This window comes from Macrobrachium rosenbergii, chromosome 24 (genome assembly GCF_040412425.1).
Source record: "Macrobrachium rosenbergii isolate ZJJX-2024 chromosome 24, ASM4041242v1, whole genome shotgun sequence".
NCBI lineage: Eukaryota > Metazoa > Arthropoda > Malacostraca > Decapoda > Palaemonidae > Macrobrachium > Macrobrachium rosenbergii.
The window spans coordinates 37,874,050-37,890,298 of NC_089764.1; positions in this window are offsets into that span (position 1 = coordinate 37,874,050).

Below are 16,249 nucleotides of genomic sequence, written 5' to 3' on the forward strand. Positions count from 1 at the left end.
GCTGCTGGTTGGGCGGTCCCTTCCTGGGGCGGCCGTGCCTGCGCGGGTGAGGGCGTGCTGGAGTGCGGTTGGGCGGAAGGGGTGCTGCGTCACTGTCGGGACTCTCTGACAGAAAGGCGGGCTTTAAGCGGTCTATTGAAACCCAGTCGTCCTTGCCAGGGAGTGCCAGCTGGAATGCCTTGCTGTTTCGTTCCAGCACGCGGAAGGGTCCCCTGTAGGGCTTGGTTAGTGGTGGACGGACGGCGTCGACTCTGACGAAGACGTGGGTGGCGGATGACAGCTGTGGCGGCATGAAGGTGGTTGCTTTGTCGATGTATGAGCGCCTGCAAGGGGCAAACTTGCCGGCCACGTCGCGGAGCCTCTGCAGTGATGGGGAGTGGCGTTCATCTGTCACGAGCTCTCCCGGCACCACGAGGGGTTCCCCATAGGTTTGTTCGGCTGCAGATGGGGTGCCGTCAGCTCTGGGGCGGTTCTCAACCCGAGGAGGACCCACGGCAGCTGATGTTTCCAGTCCTCGGCGGTGCAGCGGGCCATGAGGGATGACTTTAGGGACCTGTGGAACCGTTCGACCAGGGCCGTTGGCCGCTGGGTTGTACGCTGTGGTGGTGTGGTGCGTGGTTCCCAGCAGTTGAGCCAGGGCAGACCACAACTCGGAGAGGAAGGCGGGGCCACTGTCGGTTGTGATGTGGTCCAGGGCGCCGGGCGGCTAACCCAACTGGAGAGCAGGGCCTCGGCGCTCGCGCTGGCGGTGGCTTCTTGCATGGGTGTGGCGGGCCACCTCGTCGAACGGTCTACCACCGTCAGGAGGTATCTGGATCCGCCTGATGGGGAAGGGGCCCGACGACGTCGATGTGGATGTGGCGGCGGCGCCCTGGCTGTGGGAACTCGCCTACCCCCGACTGCATGTGACGACCCACCTTACTGGTCTGGCACTGCAGGCACTGTTTTGCCCAGGCCGTGGCGTCCTTTTGCACCCGTGCCAGACGAACTTTTGAAAGCAGCTTGGCCGTGGTCCTGCCGGAGGGGTGTGAGAGGCCGTGAATTATGTCGAATACCTGGCGTGGCGTGAGGCTGGAACCAAAGGGCGGGGCTGACCTGTGCTGATGTTGCAGAGCAGGCTGGGGCCTGCGGGGGCAAGAGTCACGTCCCGCCACTTGAGGGACGTGATGGCGGTGCGGTATGCTGGGGTTTCGGGTCAGCGGCCTGTTCTCTGGCAAGGTCCTGGTAATCTACACCAAGCTGCACTGTGTTCAACTGACTCTGGAGAGGGCGTCTGCTACGGGATTTTTCTTGCCGGGGAGGTACCTGACGGAACAGGTAAATTCGGCTATGGCTGAGAGGTGGCGCTGCTGTCTGGAAGACCATGCGTCCCCTTGCTTCGTGAAGGCGTGAACCAGTGGCTGATGGTCTGTGAAGATTGTGAAGGGCATCCCCTCCAGGAGGAACTTGAAGTGCCGAACTGCGCGGTACATCGCGCAGAGTTCCCTGTCGAAGGTGCTGTAGCGGGTCTCTGCGGGATTGAACTTCTTGCTGAAGAAGGCGATGGGCTGGGGGGCGCCGTCAATGATTTGCTCCAGAACAGCATCGCAGGCGACGTTACTGGTGTCTGTCGTCAGCTGGAGGGGGGCCTTGGGATCCTGGTGTGTCAAGGCGGTTGCCTTGGCGAGGGCGGCCTTCGTCAGGGAAAAGGCCTGCTGCTGGCTGGGTCCCCAAGACAGGGACTTCGGTTGGCCTTTTAGGACTTCCGTCAGGGGGGCCGTGGTGTGCGCGATCCCGGGGATGAACCGCCTGTAGAAGTTTACCATCCCAAGGAACTCCTGGACGGCCTTGATGGAGGTGGGTGTCGGGAACCTGGCTACGGCTGCTACTTTCGATGTAAGAGGGCGGACGCCTGTCGGAGACACCTCGTGACCCAGGAATTCTGCTTTCTGGACGCCGAAGGTATACTTGTCAAAGCGGACGACGAGGCCGTTCTCTTGGAGGCGCTGGAGGACTGCCCTGATGTGTCTCTGGTGTTCGCTGTGAGACCTGGAAAATATGAGAATGTCGTCGACGTAGCAGACACAGAACTTTAGGTCCCCCAGGATGCTGTCCATGAGCCGCTGGAAGGTGGCCCCGGCGTTCCCTCAGCCCGAAGGTGGAGAAGGCAAACACATAGGACCCGAAGGGCGTGATGATGGCTGTCTTTGGTATGTCCTCTGGCGCAACAGGTACCTGGAAATAAGATTTAAGAAGGTCCAATTTAGTGAATATTTTGGCCCCGTGAAAGGAGGCCATGAGGTCCTGCATGTTGGGCAGAGGGTAGTGGTCGGGCTCTGTTGCAATGTTGAGCCGCCTGTAGTCGCCGCAGGGTCTCCAGGAGCCGTCCGGTTTCTGCACCATGTGGAGGGGGAGGCCCATGGACTGGAGGCTTTCCTGCAGATGCCCATCCGCTCCATCTCCGCGAATGCTTTTTCGCCGCCTGAAGGCGCTGAGGGGGAAGCCTGCGGAACCGCGCATGTGTCGGGGCCCTTTAGTCGTTATATGGTGGTATATGCCGTGCTTGGCTGGGGCCCTGGGGACTTGGCGGCTCGGGCTCAAATACCTCAGGGAACTCCGACAGTAGGTGTGCATACTGGTGGGGGGCGACGGGCGCTGATGGTGGGTCTGGGTCCCGCTGTTAACGGAGAGACCGGCAGGAGTCGGTATCGAGGAGGCGCTGCGCCCACGCCGACTAGCAGGCCAAAGTGTGCCAGAAAATCGGCCCCCAGGAGTGGGGTTCCTACGTCCGTGACGATGAAGTCCCAGGAGTAACTCTGGCCAAGGATGGAGATCGACAGGGGCCTGGTGCCGTAGGAGAGGATGGGGGTTCCGTTGGCGGCCGTCAGGAAAGCGGCCGGGTCTGGTGTCTGGTTGCGGTCCTCTGTGGATGCTGGGAAGACCGATTTAAAGGCCCTGTGTCGACCAGCATCATCCTGCCGGAGACGGTGTCGCGGGACGTAAAAACCTACTGTTTTGAGGCCCTGGGTTCTTTGGCTGCCATGGCGGCCTGTCCTGCTGGCCGCCGCCACCCCGTTTTGAACGGGTTGAACGAGCAGGGCGGCAGGCAGTTTCGGGCGTCCTTTCCGAACCACTTGTGGTAGCGACAGAAGCCCGGGGACCTCCATCTGCTGTGGTTCGGTGGGCGTCTGTTGGCGATGGCGTTGACGGGCTGCTCTACGTCCTCTTCAGGCTGGACGGAGCTGACCGGCTGTGTGGCCGGTTTTAGCCGCTGTGAAGCCTTGACGGAGTCTGTGAGAGATGTTGCGCCGTCTCTGAGGTCCTCGATAGGCATGGTGTAGGGGTGAGCGATCTGGTTGCGTACCTCCGGGAGAGTTGGCGAAGGTAGATTTCTGTGCGAAGCTTATCTCCTGCCGCTTCTTTGTGCCACCCAAGTCTGGTAGTGACAGGAGATCCACGACCATGATCCAAGCGTCTCTTGAATTGAGGTCGTGGCGTGGGTTTATGGCAAGGTCGATAGCACAGGCGGCCCGCTCGGCGATGGGCAGGGAGCAAGCTTCGAGGAGGAACTTTTTTGTGGTGCTGTATGTGAGGGTGTGTGTTTCGGGTACTCGCGAGATGAGTTTTCTGTACACGTCCTCCGGAAGGGCGTTGAGCACTGTGTCGGCCTGTAGGATTTCGTCCGTCAGGTCCGCGATTCTGAAGTGGCTCTCCACCCTGCGCAGCCACATCGATGGGTTCCCCTGCATAAACGGCGGCAGTTTTACGGTGAGGGCGGCCCGCGATTGTGTTGCCCGGCCGTCGTGTGTTCGGGGCGCTGGTGTGGAGTTGCGGGAGGGCCTCGATGCAGGGGCGGGCGCGGGTGTGATGGGAGGTAGGTAAACCTCCGAGTCCGCGAGGGTCGCGTTTAACTGCATGAAGGGGGATATCCGCGTCCATGCTCGCTCCTTTGACCCCTTACTGGAGTGGGGTACTCACGTCAGTACGCACTTTCGTGCGCCGTGTGGTTCCGCTAGTGACACTGGTGGGTACGCCGACGACGAGTCAGCACGCTCAAACGCTGGTTACAGCGCCGTGTTTAGCCGCTAAGAGCGTTTTGGAGAAATCTGGGGCCAAGACTAAGTCGCGCGTCGAGTCCGTTAATGGCTCCGGGATACTCCGGGGTCACCAATGTAAAGTGTCAAAGAAACGAGCAGGTAAAAGTTACTGCTACTTTATTACAGATCCAGGCAGTTTATATAGCGGCCGACTGCGCCGCCCGCGAGAGACAATGGAATTGACTGTGACCTGAGGTCGAAACAATAAACAATAATATGCAGTGAACGAGTACAAATTACAATACAAAACATACAGAACTACAATATGGATACAGTCTTGATGCCTGTGAATGAAGAAACATGTGATACACAATGTGTGACATTTGTATAAATACGCATAAAGTAAAAATGGTTAAAAATGCGTGACCTGGCACGTTTTAGGCGTGACTAATTGAGTTTGAAGAAAATGGGAAGTCACCAAAGAAAACATGCTCAGCGGAGACTTAATTAATGGCGCCGCCGAAACACTATGCTGGCGCCGATGTGGTGACTTTACGGGTCCACCGATCTTGCCTCCTCTGTGACTGCGGATGCAGACACAGGGGACAGCGAGACAGACTCCAAGGGAAGGCCTTCGGGGCTTAGATACGGCAGTGAAGGATTCGCAACCGGCGGAGTCGAAGGTGCCGAAGACAGCACCGCCGATGCCTTGGTCTGCTTACGCTTGTATCTAGGCCTCCGAGAATACCTATCCCACTGCTCGGGGGACCAAAGCCTACACTCCTCACAAGGTTCGTCTACAGTACAATCAGAAGGGTCCTTACCTCCTTTCCTACACTTTAGGCAAAGGGAATGAGGATCCGAGCCCTCGCTATAGCGGAAGGCGCCACACTTTTTATCCTTACCAGGATATACCTGACGCACAGGCTTATCAGAGTCATGGGTTTGCAATAACTCATCCATCACCACAAACACGCACAATTGTACTCAAGAAAACAAAACAGGAACAAACAAACCACAAAAAGGCACAGCTTTAGCTTCCAGAAAAGTCCAAGCAGAGAGCCAGGAAAACACATCTGCATCAGACAAGGCCAGAAAGTAAAGTGGATGCATGACGCCGGGCGGGGGGAGCGTGGGTCCCCCACTGCAACCAGCCAACTACCCGGCTGGTAGTTATACTACCGCACCGCCTTGATAAGTCTTTAGCAGCCAGTTCAGTTTTCGCCGAAAGCAACCCCACATAAGTAAAGGACCAAGGGTTTGTATTTGTGTAGGAAAAACCCATCTCTTAATCAGCAGTTATCAGCTCATCATAAACTTGGTAAATGACCTCAGATTATATGACCTGTGCAAAGCTGATGACATTATACAAAGTATTATTGCCTAAGCTAGGGCTAAATAGGCCTTTAGGGGAATTGTACCATGAATATGTCCCAAAAGAAAGCTGACATGAACATTATACTGTGATGAAATGTACAATGACTGTATTGATACCCAAACAGTTACTACAGAATCTACTGCAAGAGTCTGCCTTCTGCTGAAGAGACTTATGAACATACTACATTATTCGTGTGATGAGCAAAACATGAATCATCTCTTTCAGTTTTCATCGATATCGGTCATGCACAAAATGAACATTATGTGCTGAAAATAGCTAAGTGCTGTTTATTAAGACCACTATTTCGACTTAAACACTTAGTATAACGAAAAATATCTGCGCTAAATAAATAAGTATCATATTCATTGCGTAGTAACAAGCAGCTTTGTACAGTTAAATGTGATGAAATATTGCATTTATTCTGCTGAGGTGAACCTCGTGATGCTGGCCTGTTACGGTGTTATATCAAATAAGCAACTTTTAAGATCCGTAGATGCATTCGCCCGTTGATCAGTAATGCTGTGTGGTGGAAGTTCCTGTGGCTGGGCTACCGGTGTGCCTTCTTACTTGACCAGCGACGGCGGCTGTTCTTGAAGATTAGTGGCGTGAAGTACCTGGCAGAAATTTTATTGTTGTTCGGACTGCCTGATGATCGGCTTACCTTGTGAGCTTTTGCTGTTTTCTTGGTGGAAACTCAGTTCTCATTGAGCGGCGGTTGTGCTGTCGCAACGCTACTCCTGATCTGCGGTCTCGACATCTTCGAAAGAATGGTATTTCTGTTGATAGAAATTCATTTGTGACTATAATGTGGTTTTAGATACAATAACAGCAGGTATCTCGTAACTAGGTAACCAGTGATTCCTAACCACTAAGTAAATCTGTCGCTAAGGAGCCAGCCCTCTAAGAAGAAGCTGTTATCCAACTCCTCAGTAGTCTGGTGAGTATGCAAGCAGAAATGATAAGATTTGCAGAAAATTGTCTGAATGTCGAAAATGACTGAAAAAAATTTTGCAACTCATGATCAGTGCCCAATGCATTGAGTATCTCAAACTCCTTGTCTATTGAGTGGCTGGCTGGCTCGAAACATTGATGGCATTTTTATGCTGGTATCAGTCATCAGGTCATGACCACTGTGTGATTGTAGCTCCCTCCAATCCTGGTGAATGAGCACAACCTGCCGCGGCTCTGCAGCGAGAATTCTGGCAGAAAATAATTATGTCATGAAAGAAGGTGACCTATTTCAGTAGCAGCCCACATAACAACTAAGTGCACAAAAAAAACGGTCGTGGCACTTGTGATCGAGCAAGGTGATGGAGTTTCAGTAGGCTGAAATTTTATGTCCTATACAAGGATGTGTTGATGCTTGCTGTGAGGTGTATGTTGATGAAGTCTTTTCTCAACAGATGTTTTCCGATGATGTCTTCAATTTGCGCAACAGGGTGGTGTGCAAAGGATTCCTTTTGAAAGAATGGTTCGACAGAAGAATTTTGATAATGCGAGAAAGTAGATGATGACTTTCGGCTATTACCCTCATCATTCTCGCACATTGCTGGTTGACCGATGGAAGTCGATGTAAAAATTCGGATGCGTATGAAAACAGAAATCAGGGCTGGTTGTACGGTGTAGAAGCAGTTTTAGTGGCGACGTGCGTTGGTACGGTCAGTTTTGCGCCACACTATCTCTTTGAAACGACGGGATTGAGCCCTTTTGTCAAATGTGATATTTAACAAAAGTTATGTTAAGCCAGCACATAAGTACAAGTTTTGAGGTAATGCGTGCTTTAACACGGTAACATATGCATAATATTTTGTGCCAGGTCTTCAAATTTAAGCAGTTGCTGAATACGTGGCTGCTGGACCGACCAGTATTGATCGATGATCGATCGGCTTATGATCGGTATACTGTATTCGAGAAGACGCAGGCCATCAAATAACCAGTAAACTACTGTGTTCAGCAATAGATGCGCGAGACTACAACTATGTGCTAGATACGAATGTCGTGCTCATGGCAGTTGAGAAGACAAGCCGAAAACCTCGAAAGTCACCCGCAATAATGGGAAGACGAACAGACACATAACCGGAAGAAGAAATCTCCTAGTGGCGACTGAGTTACTTTATCGTAGTGAGCATGAATGAACTGTCTTCAGCCAGTTTCCATAGAAGCTGTGCACCCACGTGCACCTGCATGCTGTAGCTTTATGAAAGGTTATGTGCTAGCGTCTACTGCCTTGCTGATGTGCCGGTCCCTGAGCTTCATAACCAGATCTTTATAATCAATCCAATATAGCTTTTTGAAGATGTAGTGAGACTGCTCTGTTGACTTTTCATGTTTATTTCTTGAGCTGCAAACCATTGTGAAAAGACCAGGAGCATGCAATACTGTGACCACTTGTATATATCACAGAATAACGGTATGGAGATTTCTAAAGGTGCTACCAGGTAACTGTGGTCACTGATAGAATGAGTTGTCCCTTCCCAAAAAGAAATGACACATAACGATTTTTCTGGTGTAAGTGAAGCTAATTGTATATGGAAGCAACTTGCTTTTGTCTATGAATTCTGTGACAGAATTTTGATGATGAAACTCGATCTGTTCCTTGTTTTGACACACTGTGAGCATAGTGTAGGCACAAACTGGCCTTCAGTCAAAAAGTGCTCTGGCATCACTCGCAACCAAGCTACTCTTTCCCCATGCCAACCGATACCCTTGAAACTCTGTGCAAATCATTCACAACTGCACACTCTGCCCTGCTGCACTTACGAGCAGGCTCAGTATCAGCAGACACGTGTGCATTCTGTGCATGTCGGCTGCCTATTACACAATATTTCTCTTGTACTACACAGCAGGCTGCTGTGAAACAGTCAGCCACCTCTTTGCATTCATATCCCCCTTTCTTTGCCAAACCTCATCTTTCACGCACGCCTGTCCTTCTTTCACAACCCAGCTGTAGTGTACCCCTCTCCAAGCATGCCAAATCTGACTCACTCAACTGTGCTGTCCCAGCTTCATGGTCTTTTGCACACACACGCACAATCCAGGCTACCTACTAACCAGCAGTACTTCGTATTGGAAATACATGGGTTCTCTCAAGCACTCGGCTGCTGCCTAATAGCCTGCTCGCATTCTGTGCGGGGTTCTCACGCACGTGATGCGTCTTTGATATGGAGGTGCTCATATCTCCAGTCGTCATGCCAGTCTTTCCACGATTTTTCGGTCGCTTTCCAAACATCCGGATCTGCAACTCGCTACTCTCTTTCGGCCTATAACTGTGGGTTGATAACGTCAGCGCAAAGTGCCTTTCCCACTCCGGTATTCGAGAATCGCGGCCAACTGTCGCGTTCTTCTCTGTGAGAACTTTCAGTCATAAAATGAGAGCGCTCCAGAAGTCCTGCAAGTCCATGTTATTATTCTTCATACGGGCAAATAAACAGTGATGATGGACCTCACCCATCTTAGCAGACTCAAGCGTCTTTGTTTCTTCTGCTTTACTAAATGCCCGATCTTAGATGGGAGGCTCTCTCACCCCGCTCTGCGCTTTCTCCTTCTTTCTCACTAGTGAGCTAGCGCTAAGCTAGGCCCGGTTGGGAATATTATGAAACTGGAAGAATTTGTTTCTGTTGATGAAAGTTCATTTCTCACTTATAATGTGGTTGGTGCTGTAGTCTTGCTAATATTGATTCTAATACGTAAAAGTAGTCAATCTTGGTTATCTAGGAAAACTTTGTTAATGCTCAGTGTGCAATGCTTCCCAAGGTATGCTGTCTTCAATCGCAAGCATTCACCGCCTACGCCGTCTCGTCTGACAGTCTTACTGTACCCGCGCAGCAACATAAGACGCACGATCTTATGCTCGCACTATCACCAACTCCTGTCGTCCATTAAGTTTTCTTTCGTTTTCCTGTGCAGGGTCGATCAAAGCCTTTTCGCCTCGCATCACCACGCGATCTTGGCGCTGTGCTGCGCTAACACGCATCGGCTCACCTGACAATTCTCCATGTCAATACTCCCCGTCGTGTGTGCGGGCAAGTCTTGCTGACGTTATTCATTCGACACGAAGCGACTATGCTACGTCGCTGGCGGCTGTTATGCACTAACCGCGCGGCCTGCTGCCAATTCCGTCTCAACGGCCACGCTGCTGCCTCATTTTCGCGGTACCTCCATTTAATGCCGCTATACTCTGACCCTTAGCTACTGTCATATCCTCGCAGTGCCACCTTCCTGGGCACTGCTCGAAGCTGGCTGTGACGCGTCATGCCGCAGATGCTGTGCTGTCGCGTGAAATATTCAGATCCTCTCACCTGCCTGTACCGCGCACCTCAATGCTGGCCCATGGAACGCAAGTTTTGTGGCAGCGCTGGTCCCAAACTGCAACCTTTCGTTCGCTTTCGTGCCTCGGATTCGTGCTGTCCTTCCATCTTGCTCACCTGTTTTGTTCATGTTTGCTACCTGACGAATATATATGGCTGTGTTCTCGAGAGAGACGACAGCTAGGCTGCGACGCAACGATGAAAACAGTGGTGCCATTCCGCTGAGCGGTATCAGAACCCTTCCTGTTCAGATTTTCTCTGTCGCCCGGTATTGTCGGCGCCTGTTGTCATGCCTCGATAGATTCAATTTGGCTTTCCCTTGATATTCTGATTTGTCTTTAGTTTTGACTTTGAATTTTGTGGATGAAGCATGCGCTTCTGTGAACTGTTTGTTGGTTTTGGCTTTCTTTGTTCAGTAATCAGTCTAATTCTGCTGAATTTCAGGTAATAATGAAAAATGTAGTGAGGCTGCCCACTCGGTAAGCTCCCTCACACCGAGCGAGATGTGAAGAAACTTTTGTCTATTTGTTGAATGATACTGCAGAAAGTATGATCTTTACTGACCCCGATGAAAGATTTCGACTCTTGTAATAACACCAGGTGGCATTGTTTATATTTTCCAAGTATGTCTGCTGGTAGGAAATCAAAGTATATTGTCACTGTTGCTGCTAATGCTGCTGTCCTGCCAGTCTTTAGCCCTGTGTTAGTCTGCGAAAAATATGCCCACCTGGCATAGATACAAACTCCATTAAATGCTGAAATGAAGATGGCGTGGCGGTGTGGTGGTTCAGTGATCCCCTGGTGTTGTGGAGGAAGTCGGGCTCGACACCTGCCTCTGGGCCGGACCTCGCGGCTCCGGGGAGTGGGCTGCCAAGCGCGAGGACACCACGTCTGGCGATCCTCGGCGAGCCGTGGTCGGCGGACTGCCGTCTTTCGCGCTGCGCGTCGGTGCTTCCGTCTGGCGCCCTGCGCAAGGAGGCGGTGTTCACCAGTCAATCTCGAACTTCAGAAGAGCTTAAGGCGGCTGCTCTTTCTCGAGCACTTTCGTTTCTTCTGACTGTTAGTTGCCGCCGTTCTTCTGAAGGGCGTTTTGTGAGCTGTGGGTGACCGCTGATACAGAAGAACAGAACATTCCTTCCCCTCTGACTCTCGCCAAACAGCCCTTCTCCTGAGGAGGAATGTTTCTCCCTTTGGCTCTTGGGACGTCGGCGGCAGTTGACTCTACGCTGCAGAGTCGGCAGCCGCGAGCTGCAGGTCGTCTGAAGGTCCTCGCAGCGGCTGGGATCTCTCTCGGTTCTGCCCTCATCGACCGTCGGATCATCGACTCGCGTTCTCGATCGTCGGCATCCTCGAGCTGCTGATCTGACAGAGCAGCCTCTTGCGGCTCGACGGGCGGCGGCGGCGCAGACAAACAGCAACTAGTCTGGCTTTCTCATCGCACCGTCAGAGGACAGCTTCCGACATGACGCTCTCAGACCTCTCTTCCGTGAAGAGCAGCTTCGTCAGCATGACGTGGGACAACTCACTAACTCTGCTCCTTTACGGCGCAGGCAGCTCTTTCGGATGGAAACTCTCTATTAAGCTATACTGGAAAGTTGTCTCATGGAGTTACTGCGAGCAGCCCGCAGCTCGACATCGGGTGCAACCGGTGTGTCTTTGAAGATGTTTCTGATGGGAACTCGGCCTTCTGCTCTTCCCCTTAGCGGTGCCGGTGATGGCCGACCGGGTGAAGACGTAAACAAGCGCAAAGCCTTCCGGAAAATCGGCTTTAGATGTCGAGGAAATGTCAGGCAAATCTCCTACTGGGTACGTGCGGGAAAGGCCTGGATATGATCGGGCGGAGAAAGAAATTGGCTCGGGAGTCCTCTTCTTCCCGAAGGCGACTTCGCGGTCTGTCGACGCTCGAGAGGGCTCTCCTTCTTCGTAGGCCTGGATAAGACTGACCATCGTCTTAAGGTATTTTAGAAGTTTGTGGAAGATCTTCAACACGGGTGATGCTGAGGGCAGCAGACAGAGGACTGGAGTCAGGCTCTGAGGTGTCAGTGTGCAGGTCATGGTTTAGATCGAAGATGATGTGATGAGCTCACTGATGCAGACCTGTTGGAGAAGACTTGCTAGGATGCAAGTCGGTTTCTCCTGTGCGAAGAGGCGAGTGCTGCCTTTCACAACGTCTTTTCGTAGTCCAGCCTCCAGGAGAAGGCACCTGGTTCCTCTCAGCAGTCTTCAGTGCGTCTGTGTCGATCATCTTCTCGAGGGCAGCACTCCAGGCAGAAGCCACAGCACGCAGCTACTCATAAATCTGCAACCCAGGGGGCAGAAAGCATAATGCCAGGCCTCGAACACCAGTAGAGCCAGGCTATTTTCGAGCACTGGAAATAACACTGACTCATGCTGATAACAATCAGAGAAGACACAGGATCCCGTTCCTCAAATTTCCCCTGTCCTCGGCTCCCGGTAAGCCTCTTGCGCGGAAAGCAACGGGTTCTTTAGATGTAACCGGTACAGATGCCGGAGAGAGCCGTAGGCGCGAACAGGTGGCTGCGGTTCCAGGTGAACCGGTCTGGACGTCGGCGAACTGAACCGACGTAGATCGAGAAGTTCAGGCGAAGATGTAGTGGTCCTATGTCTCCGGGATGCTGTTTTTGTTGTACATTCGTCACCGTTAGAGAAAATGCAATTTATTACCGATGCAATGTTCGGACGATGCGGCTCCTATGATTTTCGGTCTGATGAAGGCGATGGCGCTGGCGGCATCTGGCTCTGTTTGGGCGACTGGCTCATCGCGGCTTCAAATCGAAAGAAAGTCACCGGAAGACTGCGTTGGTGGCAGACTTCTAGTAATTTTCGAAGTCGCTGTCAGTCCATTGGAATCGATGGCGCACGGTACCTTTCCATCCCGGGAGCGATCGGCAGCGCTGCGCCGGGTCGGCCTCACGGAAGGCGTGCTCGGTGAAGAATGGATGGTCTGCTGGTATTTCATTGCTGGAAGATTTGTTTCAGGAAGGTTACGTCTCAGCCCTCCGGGCGGACAGTGAATCTCTCTCTCTGTCAAAGGATCTAGGTGATGGCGATCTGCGGCGATTTCTGCTCTTCGAACGACTAGTGTTCGACGCCGATCTTGTCAGATGAAACAGTGTCGAGCACTGGCGGCATCATCTGAGGCTGGGAGGAATTCTCTTATCTTCGGTTCTTCGAAAATCAGTTATAAACCGAATATTCGAATCAACTCGGACAACATGACCCTGGCGTACCTCAGAAAACAGGAAGTGCTCGTTCTGGTCTATTCGCAAAGTCTGCTGTGAATGCGTCGAGTGCGTTCTCCTTCAAATGGCGGTCGAAAAACATCTGTGAACGGTCTTCGACAGTCAGACTCTGCAACGCGGAAATGATCGAGGCTTTGAAGCGGGGCATCCCCTGATGGTTCCTGCTGCAACGTCGGGTGACAAGGAGCATACTGTGCTGCTGCTCGATCTTGTTCCGAGGGCAATAACAGATGCCCTGCGAGACTGGAAGAATGCTGGTTCTGTGCCTTTACACTTTCAGGCTCGCTTGAGGCATCGGGGAAGTTCAATGACTCCGAAAGAACTTGAGGATATCGCCCCCTTTAACATCAGCGGAGATGATTCTGAGGTCATGACGATAACAGTAGTTTCCCCAGGGCGCTTTCAGTAGTGAATCTTCAGGCAACCTTTTGAGGAAGGTACCACCAAACATCTGCTCTGAGGTATCTTGACTGCATTCAGGTATCGTTGGTGGCAGTTTCAGACCGGTAACTGAAGCGCGCCAGGCTCTGTTGGCGCCGGTGGTGGAGTCGTAGAGGAATTTCACCACAACCTCTGTATCCTGCTATTTTGACTGAGGAGAATTAAAGCTTCATCAAAGGTTTAAACGTAAATCAGCGATTTTAGCAGCGGACAACAGACGCTATGATCTTTCTATGATCTTTGGTAGCTCTCCTAAGTTGCCTTAGTGAAATTTGGTCATTCTAAAATTCCTTATGTCTGAATTCGAGCGCTTGTCTGCATCTTTCAATGTCAGCCTGGCAGTACTGTGTTTCTGAAGGCCGTGATGTGATCTCTCTGACCTATGTTTCTTGTGGCCATTCCCACTGGCGGGTCACCAGTGAGGCTTGGATCTGGACAGGCTGAAGAAACCCTGTGCCTAATCAGAACTCTGTTACTGCAGAGAGACTTGAGGTAATAAGTCCTGGCGTCTGGCCAGAGGCTCACACTAATACAAGCGTTCTGAGCACCATTATAAATGCCCGATGTGTTGCCCTTTAGTATCTTTACACTCGTGTGGCTTTCGAAAAACTCCTGCCAATGGTGCCACTGTGGCTGTTTTTCACGACCACGTGAAACGTCTCTGTTGCTGCGCCAGAACTGCTGGACCTTTCGCAAGCGTCATTTGAGAACGGCGATATCATCCTCTTAATTTTGGTTGGGTGTGTTTTAAATATTTTTGATGGTATTGTTTATGATTTATTGGAATATCACGATGATGATGGGCTGATCATAGTTTATGTTATGACTTCGTAATAACAAACGATTAAGTGTTAACTCATTGCTACCTCAAGTAGATCATATGTCTGTCTGGCTGTAATTACGCTTCTCATCTAGTCACCAGCTTTACTAGTCAACACACTGTGAAACTCTAATCAAGCTGACAGATGAGCAGTAATCACGAATCGCTGTGCTAACAGTCAAGGAACAGGCGTCCAATACTACATATGTTTGTTTCCTAAAATCCTATTCTGTCTCTTCCCACCTCAATGGTCAGGATTCGGCTATATATATATCTGTCGGGTAAAATTATGCATGAACAAAATGATATTTTTATAATAAAATAAAGTTTGTTTCATACTTACCCTGCTTGAGCCTGCTATAATCATAATCACCCACCCTCCCCTCAGGAAACAGTAGCTCTAGAAAATCTGAATAGAAAATGGAATGGTTCTGATGCCTGCCTCCCCATGCCAGAATGAGTACTAACCACCTGGCCCCTTTGCGTTATTTTTAGTAAGTTTTTAATTTCTGTCGGTCCCTTGGAGAGCATACAGCTATATATATATCTGCCAGGTAAGTATGAACAAACTTTATTTTATTATAAAAATATCATTTTGTAGTACAACTGCTTTGAGTTTCCTCTGTTGCACCTTTTAAACACTTTTAACTGCCAATTTCTGTTTCAGTGCTGAATGACCTCATAGGTCCCAACATGGCCTTTCTATATTCTATTCTATTCTATTCTATTTGATACTGTGCTTAACTGCAGTACTTGCAAATCTCCAATCCTGTCACGTAACATATTTGGTTATAAGGTTCTTTGGCACCTGGCAGATTTTGATACAGGTCCTTGTACAAGATACTCCCAGCACATCCAGCATCACTCAAAGCTGACGACACTTCACTCCCGACATTCCATCCTGACACTCTCTCTCTCTCTCTCTCTCTCTCTCTCTCTCTCTCTCTCTCTCTCTCTCTCTCTCTCTCTCTCTCTCTCTCTCTCTCTCTCTCTCTCTCTCTCATTTGTCACTTTCCACCCTCATTCACTGAGGTTCACCTGATGAACCCTCTTTATATATTCCATTTCCCTGGTTCTGTGATCCATTCACTCCACATATAGCTCTTACTTACTATCAACACACTCCCACAAAATGGCCTACAATCCACATGCTTGGCAGCTCACACACAGGCAAATGACCATTCTGTCACAATTTCCACACACTCCCACGGCTCCTTGCATTTCATAATCTCTTGCTCTATGTCCCATCTTCCTGCACTTCCATCCTCAAACTCAAAGTCTTCTTCCATAACTCCAACACCTCATTCCACTTCAACCTCTCATTCTTCCATCTCATCTTTTCCTTCCACTTAGCATTGACAAACACTGCTACACAATCTATATGTGTAGAAACTCCTTCGTAGCATCTTTTTGCCGTTTAATAATAACTCTTCATCACTACTGTTTCCTGTTTCAGGCTGATGGGCATACATTGACACACTTTGGTTCTTTCCCATCTGTACGTCCCCTCAGACTCATTCTTTCTCTTATACTCATTTCCTCTTGCACTTGTCTCACCTGATCGATCCATCCTCTCTTTGTGACTTCATACACTCTTAATCGATCTGAGTGGGTCCAACAACTTGCAACCAATGCAGCTTATTGTATCCTACTTTTGCAAGTGGTATCTTTCTTACTATTTGCAAAGATCACTGATGTCCCTTTCACTCGAAATGGCCTTTTCTGATCTTGGAGTGCTTAGCTCTCTCTCTCTCTCTCTCTCTCTCTCTCTCTCTCCTCTCTCTCTCTCTCTCTCTCTCTCTCTCTCTCTCTCTCTCATTTCATTTACTCACTTCTGTCCTCCTTTTTCAGGTGGATGCAGTGCAGACCCTACTCTCATTTAATTTGTATCTAGTACTGTGTCTGCCATTTCTTGGTCTCCCTTTGCTTTACTCTTTTTTCCTATCCTTCTCTTTCCTATCTTTTAGCCTTCATTCTTCCCTACAACCGTCTTCCTACCGTTTACACCCCTCCTCCCTTCCCAT